Source organism: Triticum dicoccoides, chromosome 7A (genome assembly GCF_002162155.2).
Source record: "Triticum dicoccoides isolate Atlit2015 ecotype Zavitan chromosome 7A, WEW_v2.0, whole genome shotgun sequence".
NCBI classification, from domain to species: Eukaryota; Viridiplantae; Streptophyta; class Magnoliopsida; order Poales; family Poaceae; genus Triticum; species Triticum dicoccoides.
The window spans coordinates 363,991,012-364,009,784 of NC_041392.1; positions in this window are offsets into that span (position 1 = coordinate 363,991,012).

The following is an 18,773-nucleotide window of genomic DNA, read 5'->3' on the forward strand; positions in this document are numbered from 1 at the left end:
GTGGAACCCAACGAGTACGCATAGCAGTTTTCAAAGCAGCCCAAGTAGCTGGAATAGGATATAATCTACAATGTTCAGACCACCAAACACATGCAAAACTATTGAAAGCACAAATAGCAGCAGGAACACGTCTCTCCTCGGGATATTGTAAACATGTAAAACGTTGTTCAGTTTCTAACTCCCAAGTAAGATACATATCAGGAACATATCTACCCTCAAATAGTGGAATATTCAACTTCAATTTAGGAAAAGGTCATGATCTCGTACCTCAGGTGGTGGTGCAGCACTACCGCTACGATGATATACCCGAGGAGGACCTAGTGGTGGTGGTGCTGGTGGTTGCACGTAGTTCTGATTTTGATCAACCTCATCCTCGTAATTGTCCTCCACCTCTGCTGTAGCAGCAGGAGCGATAGAAGCATCAATAGCGGGACTAGAATATTGCTCAGGGTCATTGGGGACGCACTGTGCTCGTCCCACTTGATTTGGAAGGTGACGTTGTTGTTGTTTTTGTTGTAGAGGTGCGTTAGGTGCAGCCGGTGGTGCTGGTGGAAGACGCGCAAGCAATTTTGATGTAGGGTGGAACCCTATAAGGCCGATCTTTCAAGAAAGGAGCGGATCCCGTGAAGAACAGGAAGAACACGAGGGGGAAAACGAGGGGAATCACGAGAGAAACACTAAACCAACAAGATATGGTCACACATATGCTAGATCCTCGAAACACAAAGAGATACAAGATCCGAATCCAACAAAGGACGATACATAGGGTAACCGGTTCTTCTCCGTGAGGAGGTCTTGATGTCTTCTCCGTGACGAGGTCTTGAATCCAAGGTGGATCTTCTGCATAGAGGGGCCGCGGTCTCTCTCATGGAGTATATCCGATATGGATGAGCGAAGCTCTATCTCTCAAATGAGCTATCACGATGCTAACCCTAAAACGTAGGTGGGGGAGTATATATAGTCTAAGGGGCGAAGGGGTACATGGGCCACGGCCAAGATGCGCTGCACGCAGGCAGGGGGCGGATGTTCGGGCGTCGGGCTGGATGTCTGGGCCTTCCCGAGACGCCGGATGTCCAGGCGCTGGGGCCGGATGTCCGGGCTGGCAGGGTCCAGCCGTGTTGCTCTCTAGAATGGCGGGGTCTGGATTTTCGGGCTGGTCGCCGGATGTCTCGGGGCTCGGGATGCGCCGGATGTCCGGGCTGGTCACCGAATGTCCGGGCCGTGTAGACTTGGCCGTTGGCTCCTTGCTGCTGGTGACACTTCCAGGGGCCGGATGTCCGGGCCAGGGCCGGATGTCCGGGTCATGGGAGCTGCCTCCGTCTTCTTCCGTCGTTGCTTCCATGCTTCCCTCGCGGATGGTGTAGTTGTTCCTTGGCGCTTGCACTCCTCCTCCTCGTCTGTAGTGTTCCGACAATAGCTATGCATGCACACGAGAGGGTTGTCAAGTAGTATACCATCCTCGAAGGGGTCAAGTGAGCACATGTAAAGGAGATGATTCACCTTTGGGGATGTCAAGTAGATGTCGCACGTGTCACTCGCCAAACGGACTCTTGACATGGTGATGTCCATAGGATGCTCCGCATCATCTCCCCTCCCTTAGGAAAGATCTGACCTTGGATCAAAAACCAAATCACCATGGGAAACAGATGGCTTCGCCGTGTGGAAGTGGACGTTCACCAAGTACTTGTCATCTTGAAGCTCGAAATTGGCACTCTCCAATGTCACATCGTCTTGTGATTCCTTCAAAAGGAGTAAGGACAACAAACACTTGGAAAAACAAATGTGGTTAGCGTTAGTGCAAAACCAAGCATTCAAGAGGTTATTCCCCAAACAAGTGTCGTCATCATGCAAAGCATATGGTGTGACAAAGGATTGTGACATGGCATGAAGAATATCAATCGAGCACAAGCAAAGAAATCATGGGGACAAGGATGGGAATGTGAGGTAGTGATGCAAATATGTGTGACACAAGAAGAAGCATCTACCTCAAGTTCATAGCAAGCATTCACAAATTGCTCAATGAAAGGTCTATGGTACGCATAGGAAACATTCACAACACCAAATAAAATGAAGTGTCTAAACACATTGGACAAGTGTAAGACAATCCAAGCATAACGTGCATAGGGTGTAGTGAAGATAGTGTGGCACTCAACACGATAGAAAGAGCAATTGTTCATCATGTGCAAGGCAATCAAGTCAAACATGTAGCAATCAATGGGACATGGCATATGTGAAGTGATGACATTGTTGCAACCAAACATATGAGAGGAGCATGTAATCCAAGAATTGGATGCAACACACAAGGCATATATATCATGATGCATGGAATGGTGAAAATGACAAGTCAAAGAAAGATCTCTAACATGTGTGCAATCAAATGGTCCAATATGAACAAGAAGTCTCATGGTGCAAGCAACACAAGTAGTATGATCCACAATATCCATGCTCAAGAAAGATGTCACCTTGAAGGCGTGTCCTTGTGCATTCTTCCCAATGCCGAAGTGGTAGGAAAGGTGTTGGAGAAGTGAGTCATGGTCGAATGTATGAGGCTCGCTCTCAAGAGCTCAAATGGTCAACTCATGTGAAGCGGAAGTCGACACAAGGTCCAAGTATCCTTCACCTATGTTATCTTGTTCATTCCACTCAAGTGGTGTAGGTGAGGTGGGAAATACCAAATGGTGGTCATCTTCATCTTGATGGAACCATGTGGGCGGTGCATCATATTGCACCATGGCCATCGTCTTGTCCAAAGATAGGACGAAGTCATCACGAATCGGCACGTCATCATAGATGGGACCTAGCACCAAATGAGAAGACACAATAGAGGTAGAGGTTAAGTCATTAGAAATCGAAGTGGCCTCACATGCCCTATCAACTACCTCACTCTCCCTATGTGGTGGTTCACTCACTCCCTCAAAATAGGTGCACTCAAACTCACATATGGTGGAGTCACTCATCTCACTCAAGTGGTGGGGGTTGTGGCTCTCCTCACATGGGAATTGTGGCAACACATCATATATAGGGCTAGTGGTGAAGTCACTCTCACTCTCAATATGGTGGCAAAAGTCACTCAAGTCATCATACGTCGCCGTGGTCGAAGGGAAAATCCCATGCTCAACCATCTCATTGTCGTCGCTGTGGATGAAGGCCGAAGATGGCACATCATCACTCTCGCCTCCTAAGATGGAAGCATCATCCTTGCTCGCCACCACATCGATCGCCTTCAAAGCTTGGTCCTTGATGGTCTCCGTAGTCGTACTTGTCGCCGCACCATCTTGAAAAAGAGTCGAAGTAGACTCGGCATCATCAATGCCACAAAGAGGGATGGCGGTGAAGTCGAACTTGGGAGCATCGTCTTGGAGCTCGTCGGGCTTGGACATCGTGGTGGTACTAGCCTCATGCTCGTTCTCATGGAGCTTGGTCATCGTGAAGTGAGCTTGGGGTCGAGAAGCTTTGGCCTTCATGAGTTCTTGTTCCACCTTGATAGCACCAATGTAGTTGTCGTCGAGGGACTTGTAGTTCTCGAGGAAGATCATCTTGGAGATGTCATTGTGCAATCCCATCATGAAGTGGAACTTCATAGAAATGGGTCGTCCACGTCGGCTCGTCGCAAGGCAATATTCATCTCCTCGAAGTACTCAGCAATGGACTTGGATCCTTGGATGGTGCTCTCCAATTGGCGTTTAAGTTGTTCCGTGTAGGTTGGAGGCACGAACTCTCGCCGCAAAGCTCTCTTCGTCTTGGGCCAACTCATGCCATAGGTCTCCGAAGGTGCGTGAAGCCACCATGTGGACGCGTAGTCATGGAAGCTTCTTGTGGCGCACTTCACTCGATCTTCGGGAGGAACTTTACATAGCTTGAGGTAGTCGTCCATCAAACGCTCCCACTCGAGATACTCCTCGGGTTCTTGAGTCCCATAGAAAGGAATTGCGTGGTCAATGTCGAGGTCGTAGTAGCTCGTGGAAGTCGCGGACTTGAGCTTGGGGAGCTTTTCTTGAGGTGCTTGTGGGAGAAGATGTCGTATATCCGTAGGCGAAGATGCCTTGAAGTCGCTTGGCGAAGGTGCCAAGGGAGATGGTGAAGTCGTTGAGTGGTTGTTGGTGTTGAGCTCCTGACGTTCACGTTCTTTTTGGTGATGGTGTCGATGCCGATGTGATCTTGCCGGAGATGGTAGCTTGGAGGCATGTGCTCTTGAGCGTCTTCTCGAAGATGAGGAAGACCGCTTGTAGGACTTGATGAGGGCTTTGATCTCCTCCATTTGAGCTTGCATCTTGGCGTCGTTGGAGTTGTTCATGGCATCGAACTCGTCATTGTTGTTGTAGACCGAAGATGAAATGCCTTGCCTATCCATCACAAGACTAGAGCAAATGTGAGTGGAGAAAGGAGAAGAACTATACCAAATGTACCCTGACCGATGTTGAAGATGGATCAAAGATCACTCAATGATGTAACAAGGAAATAGCACAATTGGTACCGATCTTGTCGATTTCTCACACCTACATAAGTAAGGCTTATGGTGGAGCTCGGTGAGGATAGTGGCACAAACATTTAATGCAAAATATTAGCAAGAGTCAATAATGTTGAAAGAGATTCACAAATTCGCAAGTGAAACAAGTAGACCAATAGCAATGAATGGCACACGGAAACACACACACGGATAGATAAATGGGGTCGTGCAACCAAGGAATGAGCTCAAAATGTGGAATCCACAGAAAATGCTCTTGTTGCACAACTCTAGAGAGACGCTAGCATGATTGCTCAATAGGCGGATACGACACTTGTGCACAACCTATAGGAGACAAAAAATGCAACGACTTCTATCCCAGGTATGCTATGTATATGATGTTCCGGTGGTATGATCCAAGATGATCGGATATGAAAATCTTATATGCAATGTGGTATGATGCTATGGCACTTGCTTACAAGCTTCTTTGCTCTTTCTCTTTTGCTTAAAAGCTTATTCTCTTTGTTTGTTTTTCGTATATGGCCACAATGCGAAATGTACAAACCAAGATAGCAATTGAGTATATACGGGAACAATCTTGTGACACAAGGGATGATATGATACCAATATGATATGGTATGTATGCAATGGAAGGTGTAGCTCGATGATCACTAATGTGCACAAGTAACGTTGCCGACAATACTCAAATGGCTAGTCTCGATGGGAAAGTGACGCAAAATGGGCTAGGGATTATCAATGCAATGGCAAGGGAATATACAATGGAGGGATACCATGATACCAAGATGATATGGAGGCTCGTCCCTAAGTAGCCGAAACACCTTAGGAAACGGAAAAACCGCGAACTCAAAATCTCAAATGTCAAATGGTGGTAGCGGGAATGCGGAAATGCAATGATGGGTTTTGTGAGTTGGCAATGCGGAAATGGAGGGTAAGGTGGTGGACTATACACGGCGTCCGAGTTGGAAGCACGGTCCCTAAGTAGCCGAAACACCTTAGGAGACACAACTCACAACACAACAAAATTGGGTTAAGTCGGGGTGGTGGAAGTGTATGGTGGGCAAGCCTATGCGGAAGTTATGGTGGTGGTGGTGGTTGATGAAGAAGCAATCGTCCCTAAGTAGCCTAAACACCTTAGGAGACTCGAATCACTACTCAAGCAACCACAAGTGCTATAAGGGACAAAATTGGTGATGAGGACATCAATACCATTGTTACACCCACAGCCCCTACTGTTACATATACTGGACCAATTACTAGAGCTCGCGCACGCCAATTAAATTACCAGGTACTTTTGTTTCTTGGTAATGATTCTAATGTTCATGAGATTATGATGCTGCCTAAATTGGATACATTTGTTTTGCTTACAAATGAAGGGCCTAGCTTGGAGAAGGATGAACATTGGAGCAAGAACACGCATGGAGTTGATGGCATGCGCAAGGGGATCAAGAACGGAGTTACAAGTGATGATTTCAGGACTTTGAAGCCGCCATAAGGAGTGCATGAAGCCTTGGACGAAATATACAAGATGCCACTTCATAATATTCGTCCATAGGCTATTCTAGGTGTTGCGTCACCTTATTAATGGGCCAGGCCCATGTAATTTCGAAATACTTAAGTATAGGCTATTTTTAGAGTCCGTATGTGTGGGGAAACAAGAGTTAGGGTTGGTTTCGGACCCCCACCCTCAAGGGCCACGAAATTCCCCCTTCTTCCTCCATATATATAGCCCTTAGGGCGTCGTTTAGACTTTTGGTTTTGTTTAGATTAAAAGTTCGCCATAGCTGCAACTTCGCGTACTTCGTTTGTGTCCAACGACCAGACCAAGACGTCACAGAACCCCACCTTGATCAATAAAGCTTTCATATTATATTCGCAATATCCCGATTTCAATCTCAGTTTCTTGCTTGTTCTTTGTTTGCTCGCAGGAAACAGACCCTCGTGGTCAGGTTGATCGTGCTCCGGCGTGGTCAATAACCCTCGGAAGTTGGTTTAGCGATTGCTAAGGCGCGACGTCTCGCACGTTCGTAGTCGGATCGTGAAGGTAGACTCCCACAGAAAATGATAGCCACCATCTCATCGAAACATCGGGACACCTTAGACACTCGCCATTATAGTGATTTTTCGCAAAAAAAAAGAGGAGCGCAAAAAAAAGGAGCGCAAAAAAAGAGCGAAAAAAAAGAGTTCCAGAGTGTGCTTTTCCCTTATTTACGTGTAGCGCCGTGATTTTGTTAGTGTTCTAGGCTCGCGTCTCTAGCACGGTCTAGCCTAGGACCAGCACAGTACCGTCGTTGAGCGTTTATTCAACTTTGCATCTCTCAATTGATCATTGCTGACCCTTTTTGCTACCATACTATAAGCCTTCCCAGCTCCACATACATCTACATTGTGCGTTTGACTCTCCCTGGCAATCGCTCTATCCAAGCTTTTGAGAAGTTTTGACTACAACGGTTGCCGATCACCGCCTGCTGCTGGGTAAGAACTGGTAAGAATTTGAGATTTGCTTGACGGATTTGTGACACCCGCCACCACCACCACTTGTTAGTAGTCTGTAGGATCATATTCTTGTGTGTTTCTATTGCTGCTAACCATGCCAGGATCACAAGCCGACGAGACTGACTGGGAGAACTTGACGAACAAGGAGCTTCATGATACGTTTCAGCAAATGATGAGTGGACATGTGCAAGATGTGATAAACAGATTTGAAGAGGCCATGGAGAAGATAGATGGCATGGAGAAGACGTTTGAAACAAAGCTCGATAACAAGTTTGCTGAATTGCTTTCGCGTTTTCCACCACCACCATCGGCTGCTCCTGCCGCACCTCTGCAACAACAGCAACAACATCGACTACCTCCACGTCGGGAAACAGCCCTCCGCCGAGCGAGCCGTGTCCCTCTTCAGTCGGGCCAAACTGCTGGTGCTGCTGTTGATACTTCTGTGGCTCCTACTGCTGATGTGGAGGAGGATGATTATGTGGGAGATTATGAGGATGAGGTTGATCAAAATCAGAACTACGTGCCACCACCAGCACAGCAACCACCAGGTCGTCCACATGCAAATAATGGCAATGGTAGGGCTCACCCTCAGGTACGAGATCATGACCATCTCCCTAAACTAAAATTGAATATTCCACCATTTGAGGGTAGATATGTTCCTGATATATATCTTACTTGGGAGTTAGAAACTGAACAACGATTTACATGTTTACAATATCCCGAGGAGAGACATGTTCCTGCTGCTGTTTGTGCATTCACTAGTTTTGCATGTGTTTGGTGGTCTGAGCATTGTAGATTATATCCTATTCCGGCTACTTGGGCTGCTTTGAAAACTGCTATGCGTACTCGTTGGGTTCCACCATATTATCAACGTGAATTACTTCAAAAATTGCAGCGCTTAAGACAGGGGAAAAATTCTGTAGAAGAATATTATCAGGAATTACAAACTGGCATGATCAGATGTGGTATTGTTGAGGAGAATGAAGCTATGCTTGCACGTTTTATGGGTGGATTAAATAGAGAGATTCAGAGGATTCTAGAGTATAAGGAGTATACTAATATCACTCGTTTATTCCATCTTGCTTGTAAAGCTGAACGTGAAGTGCAGGATCGACAGGCATTGGCGCGGACTAACTTTTCTGCAGGTCGACCTTCATCATGGACACCACGTGCATCATCTACTTCCACACGTTCTGCTACACCGGCGCCTCCGTCGGCTGCCACCTCCAACCGTGATACAATAAAGCAGGCACAATCACCACTATCTGCCAAGAGCACACCTTCTGGGCCTGCAAAGAGCTCTTCTTCATCCATGGCATCAACAGGGCAAACAAATGATATTATTTGTCGACGTTGCAACGGTGGAGGTCATTATGCGAGAGAATGCCCATCTAAGCGTGTGATGATTGTTACTGAGGATGGTGGGTATGAGTCTGGTAGTGACTATGATGAGGAGACTTTGGCTCTTATTACACGTGAAGAACACGGTGGAGACGATTCTGATCATGAGACGCAATACATGGCTCCTGAAGATGCTGACAGGTATGAATGTTTAGTTGCTCAACGTGTTTTGAGTGTGCAGGTTACACAAGCTGAGCAAAATCAGAGGCATAATTTGTTCCATACAAAGGGAGTTGTGAAGGAACGTTCTATTCGCGTGATCATAGATGGAGGGAGCTGCAATAACTTGGCTAGCATGGAGATGGTGGAGAAGCAATCTCTCACCACAAGACCACATCCACATCCTTACTACATCCAATAGTTCAACAACAGCGGCAAGGTTAAGGTAACACGTACTGTTCGTGTGCATTTTAGTATCTCTACATATGCTGATTATGTTGATTGTGATGTGGTACCTATGCAAGCATGTTCCTTATTACTTGGTAGACCATGGCAATTTGATAAAAATTCTGTACACCATGGTAGAAACAATCAGTATACTCTTGTTCATAACGATAAAAATATTACTTTGCTTCCTATGACTCCTGATTCCATTTTGAAAGATGATATTAATAGAGCTAATAAAGCAAAACAGGAGACAAATAAGAGTGAAAATCAGATTGTGGCAAAAGAATTTGAGCACCAAATGAAGCCTAATAATAAACCATCTACTGTTGTTTCTGAAATTAAATTGAAAAGTGCATGTTTACTTGCCACCAAATCTGATATTGATGAGCTAGATTTTAGCAAATCTGTTTGCTATGCTTTTGTGTGCAAAGAGGCATTATTTTCATTCGAGGACGTGCCTTCCTCTTTGCCCCCTGCTGTCACTAACATTTTGCAGGAGTTCGCTGACGCCTTTCCACAAGACGTGCCACCGGGATTACCACCTATTCGAGGGATTGAGCATCAAATTGACTTAATTCCCGGTGCTTCGCTACCCAACCGTGCACCATACCGTACCAATCCAGAGGAGACGAAGGAGATTATGCATCAAGTACAAGAACTGCTCGACAAAGGTTATATACGTGAATCCCTTAGTCCTTGTGTTGTTCCTATCATTTTAGTGCCGAAAAAGGATGGTACGTCGCGTATGTGCGTTGATTGTAGAGGCATTAATAATATTACTATTCGTTATCGTCATCCTATTCCTAGGCTAGATGATATGCTTGATGAATTGAGTGGCTCTACAATATTCTCCAAAGTTGATTTGCGTAGTGGATACCATCAAATTCGTATGAAATTGGGTGATGAATGGAAAACAGCATTTAAAACTAAGTTTGGATTATATGAGTGGTTAGTCATGCCTTTTGGGTTAACTAATGCACCTAGTACTTTCATGAGGTTAATGAACGAAGTTTTACGTGCTTTCATTGGACGATTTGTGGTAGTTTACTTTGATGACATATTGATTTATAGCAAATCTTTGGAGGAACATTTGGAATATTTACGTGTTGTTTTTATTGCTCTACGTGATGCACGTTTGTTTGGAAACCTTGGAAAGTGCACCTTTTGCACCGACCGAGTATCTTTTCTTGGCTATGTTGTTACTCCACAGGGAATTGAAGTTGATAAAGCCAAGATTGAAGCTATTGAGAGTTGGCCATAGCCCAAAACGGTCACACAAGTGAGGAGTTTCCTTGGCCTCGCTGGTTTCTATAGGCGTTTTGTGAGAGATTTCAGCACCATTGCTGCACCTCTCAACGAGCTTACAAAGAAGGATGTGCCTTTTGTTTGGGGTACCGCACAGGAAGAAGCCTTCACGGTATTGAAAGATAAGTTGACACATGCTCCTTTACTCCAACTTCCTAATTTCAATAAGACTTTTGAGCTTGAATGTGATGCTAGTGGAATTGGATTAGGAGGTGTGTTATTACAAGATGGAAAACCTGTTGCATACTTTTCTGAAAAATTGAGTGGGCCTAGTCTGAACTATTCTACTTATGATAAAGAATTATATGCTCTTGTTCGGACCTTAGAAACATGGCAACATTATTTATGGCCCAAGGAATTTGTTATACATTTTGATCATGAATCTTTGAAACACATTAAAAGTCAAGCAAAACTGAACCGTAGACATGCTAAATGGGTTGAATTCATTGAGACTTTCCCTTATGTCATTAAACACAAGAAGGGTAAAGAAAATGTTATTGCTGATGCCTTGTCTCGTCGTTATACTATGCTTTCACAATTTGACTTTAAAATATTTGGTTTGGGGACCATCAAAGATCAATATGTTCATGATGCTGAATTTAAAGATGTATTGCAGAATTGTAAGGAAGGGAGAACTTGGAACAAGTTCGTTCTTAACGATGGATTTGTGTTTCGTGCTAACAAGCTATGCATTCCAGCTAGCTCCGTTCGTCTTTTGTTGTTGCAGGAGGCGCATGGAGGAGGATTAATGGGACACTTTGGCGTCAAGAAGACGGAGGATATACTTGCTACACATTTCTTTTGGCCAAAGATGAGACGGGATGTTGAGCGTTTTGTTGCTCGCTGCACTACATGTCAAAGAGCTAAGTCACTTCAGATAGGGCAAAGGCATATATAAACCATAAGGATTGAGTCGTGACTTAGCTTTTTGACATGTAGTGCAGCGAGCAACAAAACGCTCAACATCCCATCTCATCTTTGGCCAAAAGAAATGTGTAGAAAGCATGTCCTCTGTCTTCTTCACGCAAAAGTGTCCCATTAATCCTCCTCCATGCGCCTCCTGCAACAACAAAAGACGAACGGAGCTAGCTGGATTGCATAGCTTGTTAGCACGGAACACAAATCCATCATTAACGACAAACTTGTTCCACGTTCTTCCTTCTTTACAATTCTGCATTACATCTTTAAAATCAGCATCATGCACATATTGATCTTTGATGGTATCCAAACCAAATATTTTGAAGTCAAGTTGTGAAAGCATAGTATAGCGACGAGACAAAGCATCAGCAATAACATTTTCTTTACCCTTCTTGTGTTTAATGACATACGGGAAAGTCTCAATGAATTCAACCCATTTAGCATGTCTACGATTATGTTTATCTTGACTTTTAATATGTTTCAATGGTTCATGATCAGAATGCAAATCCTTTGGGCCATAAATAATGTTGCCATGTTTCTAAAGTCCGAACAAGAGCATATAATTCTTTATCATAAGTAGAATAATTCAGACCAGGCCCACTCAATTTTTCAGAAAAGTATGCAACAGGTTTGCCATCTTGTAATAACACACCTCCTAATCCGATTCCACTAGCATCACATTGAAGCCCAAAAGTCTTATTAAAATCAGGAAGTTGGAGTAAAGGAGCATGTGTCAACTTATCTTTCAATACCGTGAAGGCTTCTTCCTGTGCGGTACCCCAAACAAAAGGTACATCCTTCTTTGTAAGCTCATTGAGAGGTGTAGCAATGGTGCTAAAATCTCTCACAAAAAGCCTATAAAATCCAGCGAGGCCAAGAAAACTCCTCACTTGTGTGACCGTTTTCGGCTGCAGACAACTCTACATAGCTTCAATCTTCGCTTTATCAACTTCAATTCCTTGTGGAGTAACAACATAGCCAAGAAAAGATACTCGGTCGGTGCAGAAGGTGCACTTCCCAAGGTTACCAAACAAACGTGCATCACGTAGAGCAATAAAAAGAACATGTAAATGTTCCAAATGTTCCTCCAAACATCAGCTATAAATCAGTATATCATCAAAATAGACTACCACAAATCGTCCAATGAAAGCACGTAAAACTTCGTTCATTAGTCTCATGAAAGTACTAGGTGCATTAGTTAACCCAAAAGGCATGACTAACCACTCATATAAACCAAACTTAGTTTTAAATGTTGTTTTTCCATTCATCTCCCAATTTCATACGAATTTGATGGTATCCACTACGCAAATCAACTTTGGAGAAAATTGTAGAGCCACTCAATTCATCAAGCATATCATGTAGCCTAGGAATAGGACGATGATAACGAATAGTAATATTATTAATGCCTCTACAATCAACACACATACGCGACGTACCATCCTTTTTAGGCACTAGTATAATAGGAACATCACAAGGACTTAGAGATTCGCGTATGTAACCTTTGTCGACCAGCTCCTGTACTTGACGCATAATCTCCTTCGTCTCCTCTGGATTGGTACGGTATGGTGCACGGTTGGATAGCGATGCACCGGGAATTAAGTCAATTTGATGATCAATCCCTCGAATAGGTGGTAATCCTGGTGGCACGTCTTGTGGGAAGACGTCAGCGAACTCCTGCAAAATGTTAGTGACAGCAGGGGGCAAAGAGGAAGGCACGTCCTCGAATGAAAATAATGCCTCTTTGCACACAAAAGCATAGCAAACAGATTTGCTGAAATCTAGCTCATCAATATCAGATTTTGTGGCAAGTAAACATGCACTTTTCAATTTAATTTCAGAAGCAACACTAGATTGTTATTATTAGGTTTCATTTGTTGCTCAAATTATTTTGCCACAGTCTGATTTTCACTCTTATTTTCTCCTGTTTTACTTTATTAGCTCTATTAATATAATATTTCAAAATGGATTCAGGAGTCATAGGAAGCAAAGTAATATGGCTATCCTTATGAACAAGAGTATACTGATTATTTTTACCATGGTGTATAGAATTTTTATCGAATTGCCATATTCTACCAAGTAATAAGGAACATGATTGCATGGGTACCACATCACAATCAACATAATTAACATATGTAGAGATACTAAAATGCACACGAACAGTACGTGTTACCTTAACCTTGCCGCTGTTGTTGAACCATTGGGTGTAGTAAGGATGTGGATGCGGTCTTGTGGTGAGAGATAGCTTCTCCACCATCTCCATGCTAGCCAAGTTGTTGCACCTCCCTCCATCTATGATGACACGAACAGAACGTTCCTTCACAACTGCCTTTGTATGGAACAAATTATGCCTCTGATTTTGCTCAGCTTGTGTAACCTGCACACTGAAAATAGGTTGAGCAACTAAACATTCATACCTGTCAACATCTTCAGCAGCCATGTATTGCGTCTCATGATCAGAATCCTCTCCACTGTGTTCTTCATGTGTAATAAGAGCCAAAGTCTCCTCATCATAGTCACTAGCGGACTCATACCCACCATCCTCAGTAGCAATCATCACACGCTAAGATTTCATTATCTCGCAAAATGTCCTCTTCCCTTACAACGACGACAAATAATATCACTTGTGTGCCCTGTTGATGCCATGGAAGAAGAGGAGCTCTGCCCAGGCCCGGCAGGTGTGCTCTTGGCAGATAGCGGTGGTTGTGCATACTTTATTGTATCAGGGCTGGAGGTGGCACCTGATGGAGATGCTGGTGCAGTGGAAGTAGAGGATGCACGTGGTGTCCATGATGAAGATCGACCTGCAGAAAAGTTAGTTCACGCCAATGCCTGTCGATCCTGCAGTTCACGTTCGGCTTTACAAGCAAGATGGAATAAACGAGTGATATTAGTATACTCCTTATATTCTAGAATGGTCTGAATCTTTCTATTTAATCCACCCATAAAACGTGCAAGCATAACATCATTCTCCTCAACAATACCACATCTAATCATGCCAGTTTGCAATTCCTGATAATATTTTTTTGCTCTGTTTTCTTCTTGGCGCTCCTCTAGTTTTGTGCTCCTCTTTTTTTGTGAAAAATCACTACAATGGAGTGTGTCTCAAAACTCTTCCCTCGTCAAACTGACAGGATGGGTATGAAATTTTTTGTTGACTTTTTTCCAAAAATTTGGGCAGCTATGACGAAAAAGTGCGACAAAAGATCACTATGATGGCGCGTGGCTCAAAAGACTCAGAAAAACCAAAAATAGGATAGGGAAAAATTGCATGTGAAAATAGGACTGTAAAATCTCACCGAGCAACCTGGAAATCTGATACCACTTGATAGAGGCGAAGGTGTCCCGATGTTTCGATGAGATAGATATCGTTTTCTATGGGAGTCGAATTGACGATCCGACTACGAACGTGCAAAGACGTCGCGCCTTAGCAATCGCTAAACCAACTGCCGAGGGTTATTGACCATGTCGGAGCACGATCAACCTGACCACGAGGGTCTATTTCCTGTGAGCAAATGGAGAACAAGCAAGAAATTGATATTGCAATCTGGATATTGCGAATGAAAGAGGAAATCTTTATTAATGAAGGTGGGGTTCTGTGACGTCTTGGTCGGGTCGTTCGACACAAACGAAGTACGCGAAGTTGCAGCTATGGCAAACTTTTAATCTAAACAAAACCCGAAGTCTAAACGACGCCCTAAGGGATGTATATATGGAGGAAGAGGGGGGAATTTCATGTCCCTTGGAGGAGGGGTCCGAAACTAACCCTAACTCTTGTTTCCCCACACATACGGACTCTAAAAACAACATATACTTAAGTATTTCCAAAATACATGGGCCTGGCCCAATAATAAGGTGACACAGCACCTAGAATAGCCTTTGGACAAAATTTATGAAGTGGCATCTTGTATATTTTGTCCAAGGCTTCATGCACTCCTTATGGTGGCTTCAAAGTCCTGAAATCATCACTTGTAACTCCGTTCTTGATCCCCTTGCGCATGCCATCATCTCCATGCTTGGTCTTGCTCCAGTGTTCATCCCTCTTATCCATGCTAGGCCCTTCATTTGTAAGCAAAACAAATGTATCCAATTTAGGAAGCATCATATTCTTATGAACATTAGAATCATTACCAAGAAACAAAAGTACCTGGTAATTCAATTGGCGTGCGCGAGCTCTAGTAATTGGTCCAGTATGTATAGCAGTAGGGGATATGGGTGTAACAATGGTATTGATGTCCTAATCACACCAGGGAGTAGTACCAGCAAAGATTTGCTACAGCCATAGTCAACCACATGGTGTAGCATGTGTACTAATCATAAATTCAAGGAAGTGGACCATAGAATGTCAGCGCTAATTGGAGTTGGAGTTTTCTTTTGGCCAACGCAAGTCCACGAGAGACTTAAGGAGGTGGGCCTCCACATGGGTCACGTTGGTCAGCTTTTGCATGGGACATCGAGGAGGTGGACGGCTCCAATAGATAGTTAGGAATTAGTAGGATTAGACTTGGTTTTTGTTTAGAGAAGATTAGTTTAAGCTACTTTTATTTGTCTTCACTCGTAGTGGCTAGTGCGATTGTCAAGACATCCTATCGGAACCCCATCTTGTGAGATTTCTTCCATCTAGCATATTCGCGATTTTGAGATTGCTTGGGTATTATTTTCTTGCTTGTTCTTTGATTTGCTTGCAGGAAAAGTCCTTTGTGGATAGGTCGATCGTGCCTTGGCTCAGTCGATAACGGCGCGGAGTTGCTTCAGCGATTGTCGTGGATACCAGTCGTGTACGGTTCACCCTGTAGGGTTGGTAGCCGGATCGTGAGGGTCAAGTCCCACCCAAAATCATAGTTATCTCCCTCTCATCGAAAGATCGGGCCCCAGTTCACATCATATTCCCCACAACCAAGACCTGGCTTAGGATATGACCCGACAAAGGCCCAAAGGCACTGTGGATCATACCATTTCCCGGGTTATAGTGGCACGGCAAGGAAAGGGCTGAAGGCCCGTGAGATGACCTAGTTTTAGGTCGGCTCGCAAGGAATCAAGACGGCCAGCTTATGGAGAAGGCCCATATAGAAGATTTACCCTAGCTTTGGAAGCAAGATGAGTAGGAGTTAGAGTACGGTACGGGTTGGCACTTCGACCCATAATCTATTGTAAACATAGGGAAACGACATGTTATATAAAGGTAAGCCCCTAGGACGAAAAGACTAAGTTGCAATATCTTGAGAGCTAGGTTAGATAATCAGCATCCTTGTAATTGAGATATTCAGCAAAATCTATCAAGCAGGAAGTAAGTCTTTACCTCCACCATGAGGGGCCAAACCTGGGTAAACTTTTGTCCTTAGTTCCCGACCAACCCTATTCAAGCGACCACCTAGTTGCGATGGCCTCCAAACTTAGTCCTTTCACGAGGACATCTACCGTGACAAAACCATGCCAGTTTAGGTGCTTTAACATTACTCTTATGAACCACAGTTGTAGCTTTAGCATGTTCCTTAATCCAAATAGGGAAATGGGGTTTTTCAATATAAGCAGTGGATACAACTAGATTAGCATTATAAGCAATCATTTTAGTTTTAGCTATAACAAGTTCCTCGCAAATTTCATCAATAGGTGGGTGAAATTTAAACCACTTCTCCATAGGGTGATAGAGGCAAAGGTGTCCCGTATTTCGATGAGATGGTGGCTATCATTTTGGAGGAAGTCGACTTTGACGATCCGACTACGAACGTGCGAGGACATCGCGCCTTAGCAATCGCTAAACCAACTCCGAGAGGTTATTGACCACGCCAGAGCACTATAGCAACCCGACCTCAGATGGTCAAGTCTCTGTGCTTCAGTGTCATCCCTGGATCGGTAATGCCGACACACACAGTACTCGAGGATTTATAATAGAGTAGCAATCACACACTTATTACATCGAAAGGTCTCCAAAGAGAACTTATTACAATAATATGGCTTAAGGCCATCTAATGCGATAACAGCGGAAGGCTTGAAAGATAAAGTGAGTCCATCAACTCCAACGGCATAGCTGAGCTGCACGGCAATGACCTAACGAACCTTACTCCTAGTCTGAAAAGTCTGCAACATAATACGTTGCAGGCCGAAACGGCTCAGCACATGGAATATGCTGGCAATGTAACACAGTAGAGCAGAAACAGAATAATGATATCACTATATGCATATATGGCTGGTGGAAAGCTCTATGGTTACAGTTTTTGCGAAAAGCCAATTTCCCCTACAACAAAGGAATAGATTTTGATTTAACTATCATGGTAGTTGAAACATCATTGAGAAAGTTCCTCCAACTCAATCCCAATTAAAGTGATTAACAACCCAACAATATTAATTAAACATGATGAGATACATGTGATAACCCAAGTACTAGATACTCAAGAATTGTCCATAACCGGGGACACGGCTAACCATGATTAGATTGTACACTCTACAAAGGTTTGCGCACTTTTCCCCACAAGACTCGATCTCCTCCGTTGGATTTCTCGCACTACAGGGTGTTTGAGAAACGGATGACCGAGACACAGTCTTTCAGAAACATTAACTCTCTACTCCGGACAGACCATACCAAACCTACATCCCACTACCTGCTGATCTGCCTCTTCAAGAGCTTCACGTAACTTACTCAACTATGCTAGAGCCCATAATAGCTTGTGGCTGCACACGGAAGTTTCTAGCATGAATCATCTCAGTTCCCTTTGAGCCTGGGTGGCGGTCCATAGGAAGATCACACGGGTACTCCGGGATTTCCAAAAAATACAGGCAACACTGGGTACTCCAGGTGCCTCAATCCACCTAGTTGTTTGATTAAGTTGCCACCTTAAGTTGAACCATTAATTTAACAATCTCACATCTGTCATGGATATCACTCAAACCCAAACCACGTCTACGAGCATAGCATAGCATAGTATATAAGCAACGCGTAGAGTAACTCCGAAGGGTTTGAATGTAACAGGGCAATAGGTTCTACCTCATCAACTACTTCCCAACCCGCAAGTTAATGACATCCTAATCATGCAATGTTTAAGGATTGGAACTAATGCATAAAAACTGGGTGATAATGGGATATGATCAAAGTGTTACTTGCCTTGCTGACGATCTGCGAAACCTAGGGACTCGTAGTAGCACGCTTCGCACTCCGGGTGTTCTATCGCAAGCAAACAATAGCATACATAAGTAACAAGCTAGGATGCACAAGCAAAACTCAAATAATAGAGGTAGACCAGAAAGTTCAAATTAAGAACTCTGGTTCGCAAAAAGAATCAAATCAAACGGAGCAACGAAATTCAAACGGCGAAAGAAAGAAGCTTCGTTTACTAATCTGAAACTAGGTCAAATTTTACAGTAGGGAAAACTTGTTTGAGTTGGTTAAACGGAAAGAGGGTTTCGAGACGAAACTCCAGGCGCTTGAATCGCCGGATTCTGACTAACGAGCGAAAAGATAAACAGAAACTAAGATCGGATCAGAAATCACGATCAGAGAAAATCGCGGATTAAATCCGATAAAAGAAAACTGACGAACAGACTAACGAACAAGCATTCGTTAGTTGTATCTAACGGGCGAAGAAACATTCATTAAAATGAACGTTCGAACGAACGTCCGCTAACTAGAAGAACCAAGAAAAACCGGCGATCCAAAAAAACGAATCTAGGGTTTTCAAAAAAACCGAACAGTTTTAGAAAGAAAACCGGCGGCGGGGCGCAACGGCTACCTCCGGAGGGAGATCCGGTGAGGCGGGGCAGCGGCGGGGCGGCGACTTGCGGGGCGGCGGCGCTCGGCAGGCGGCGGCGGCTG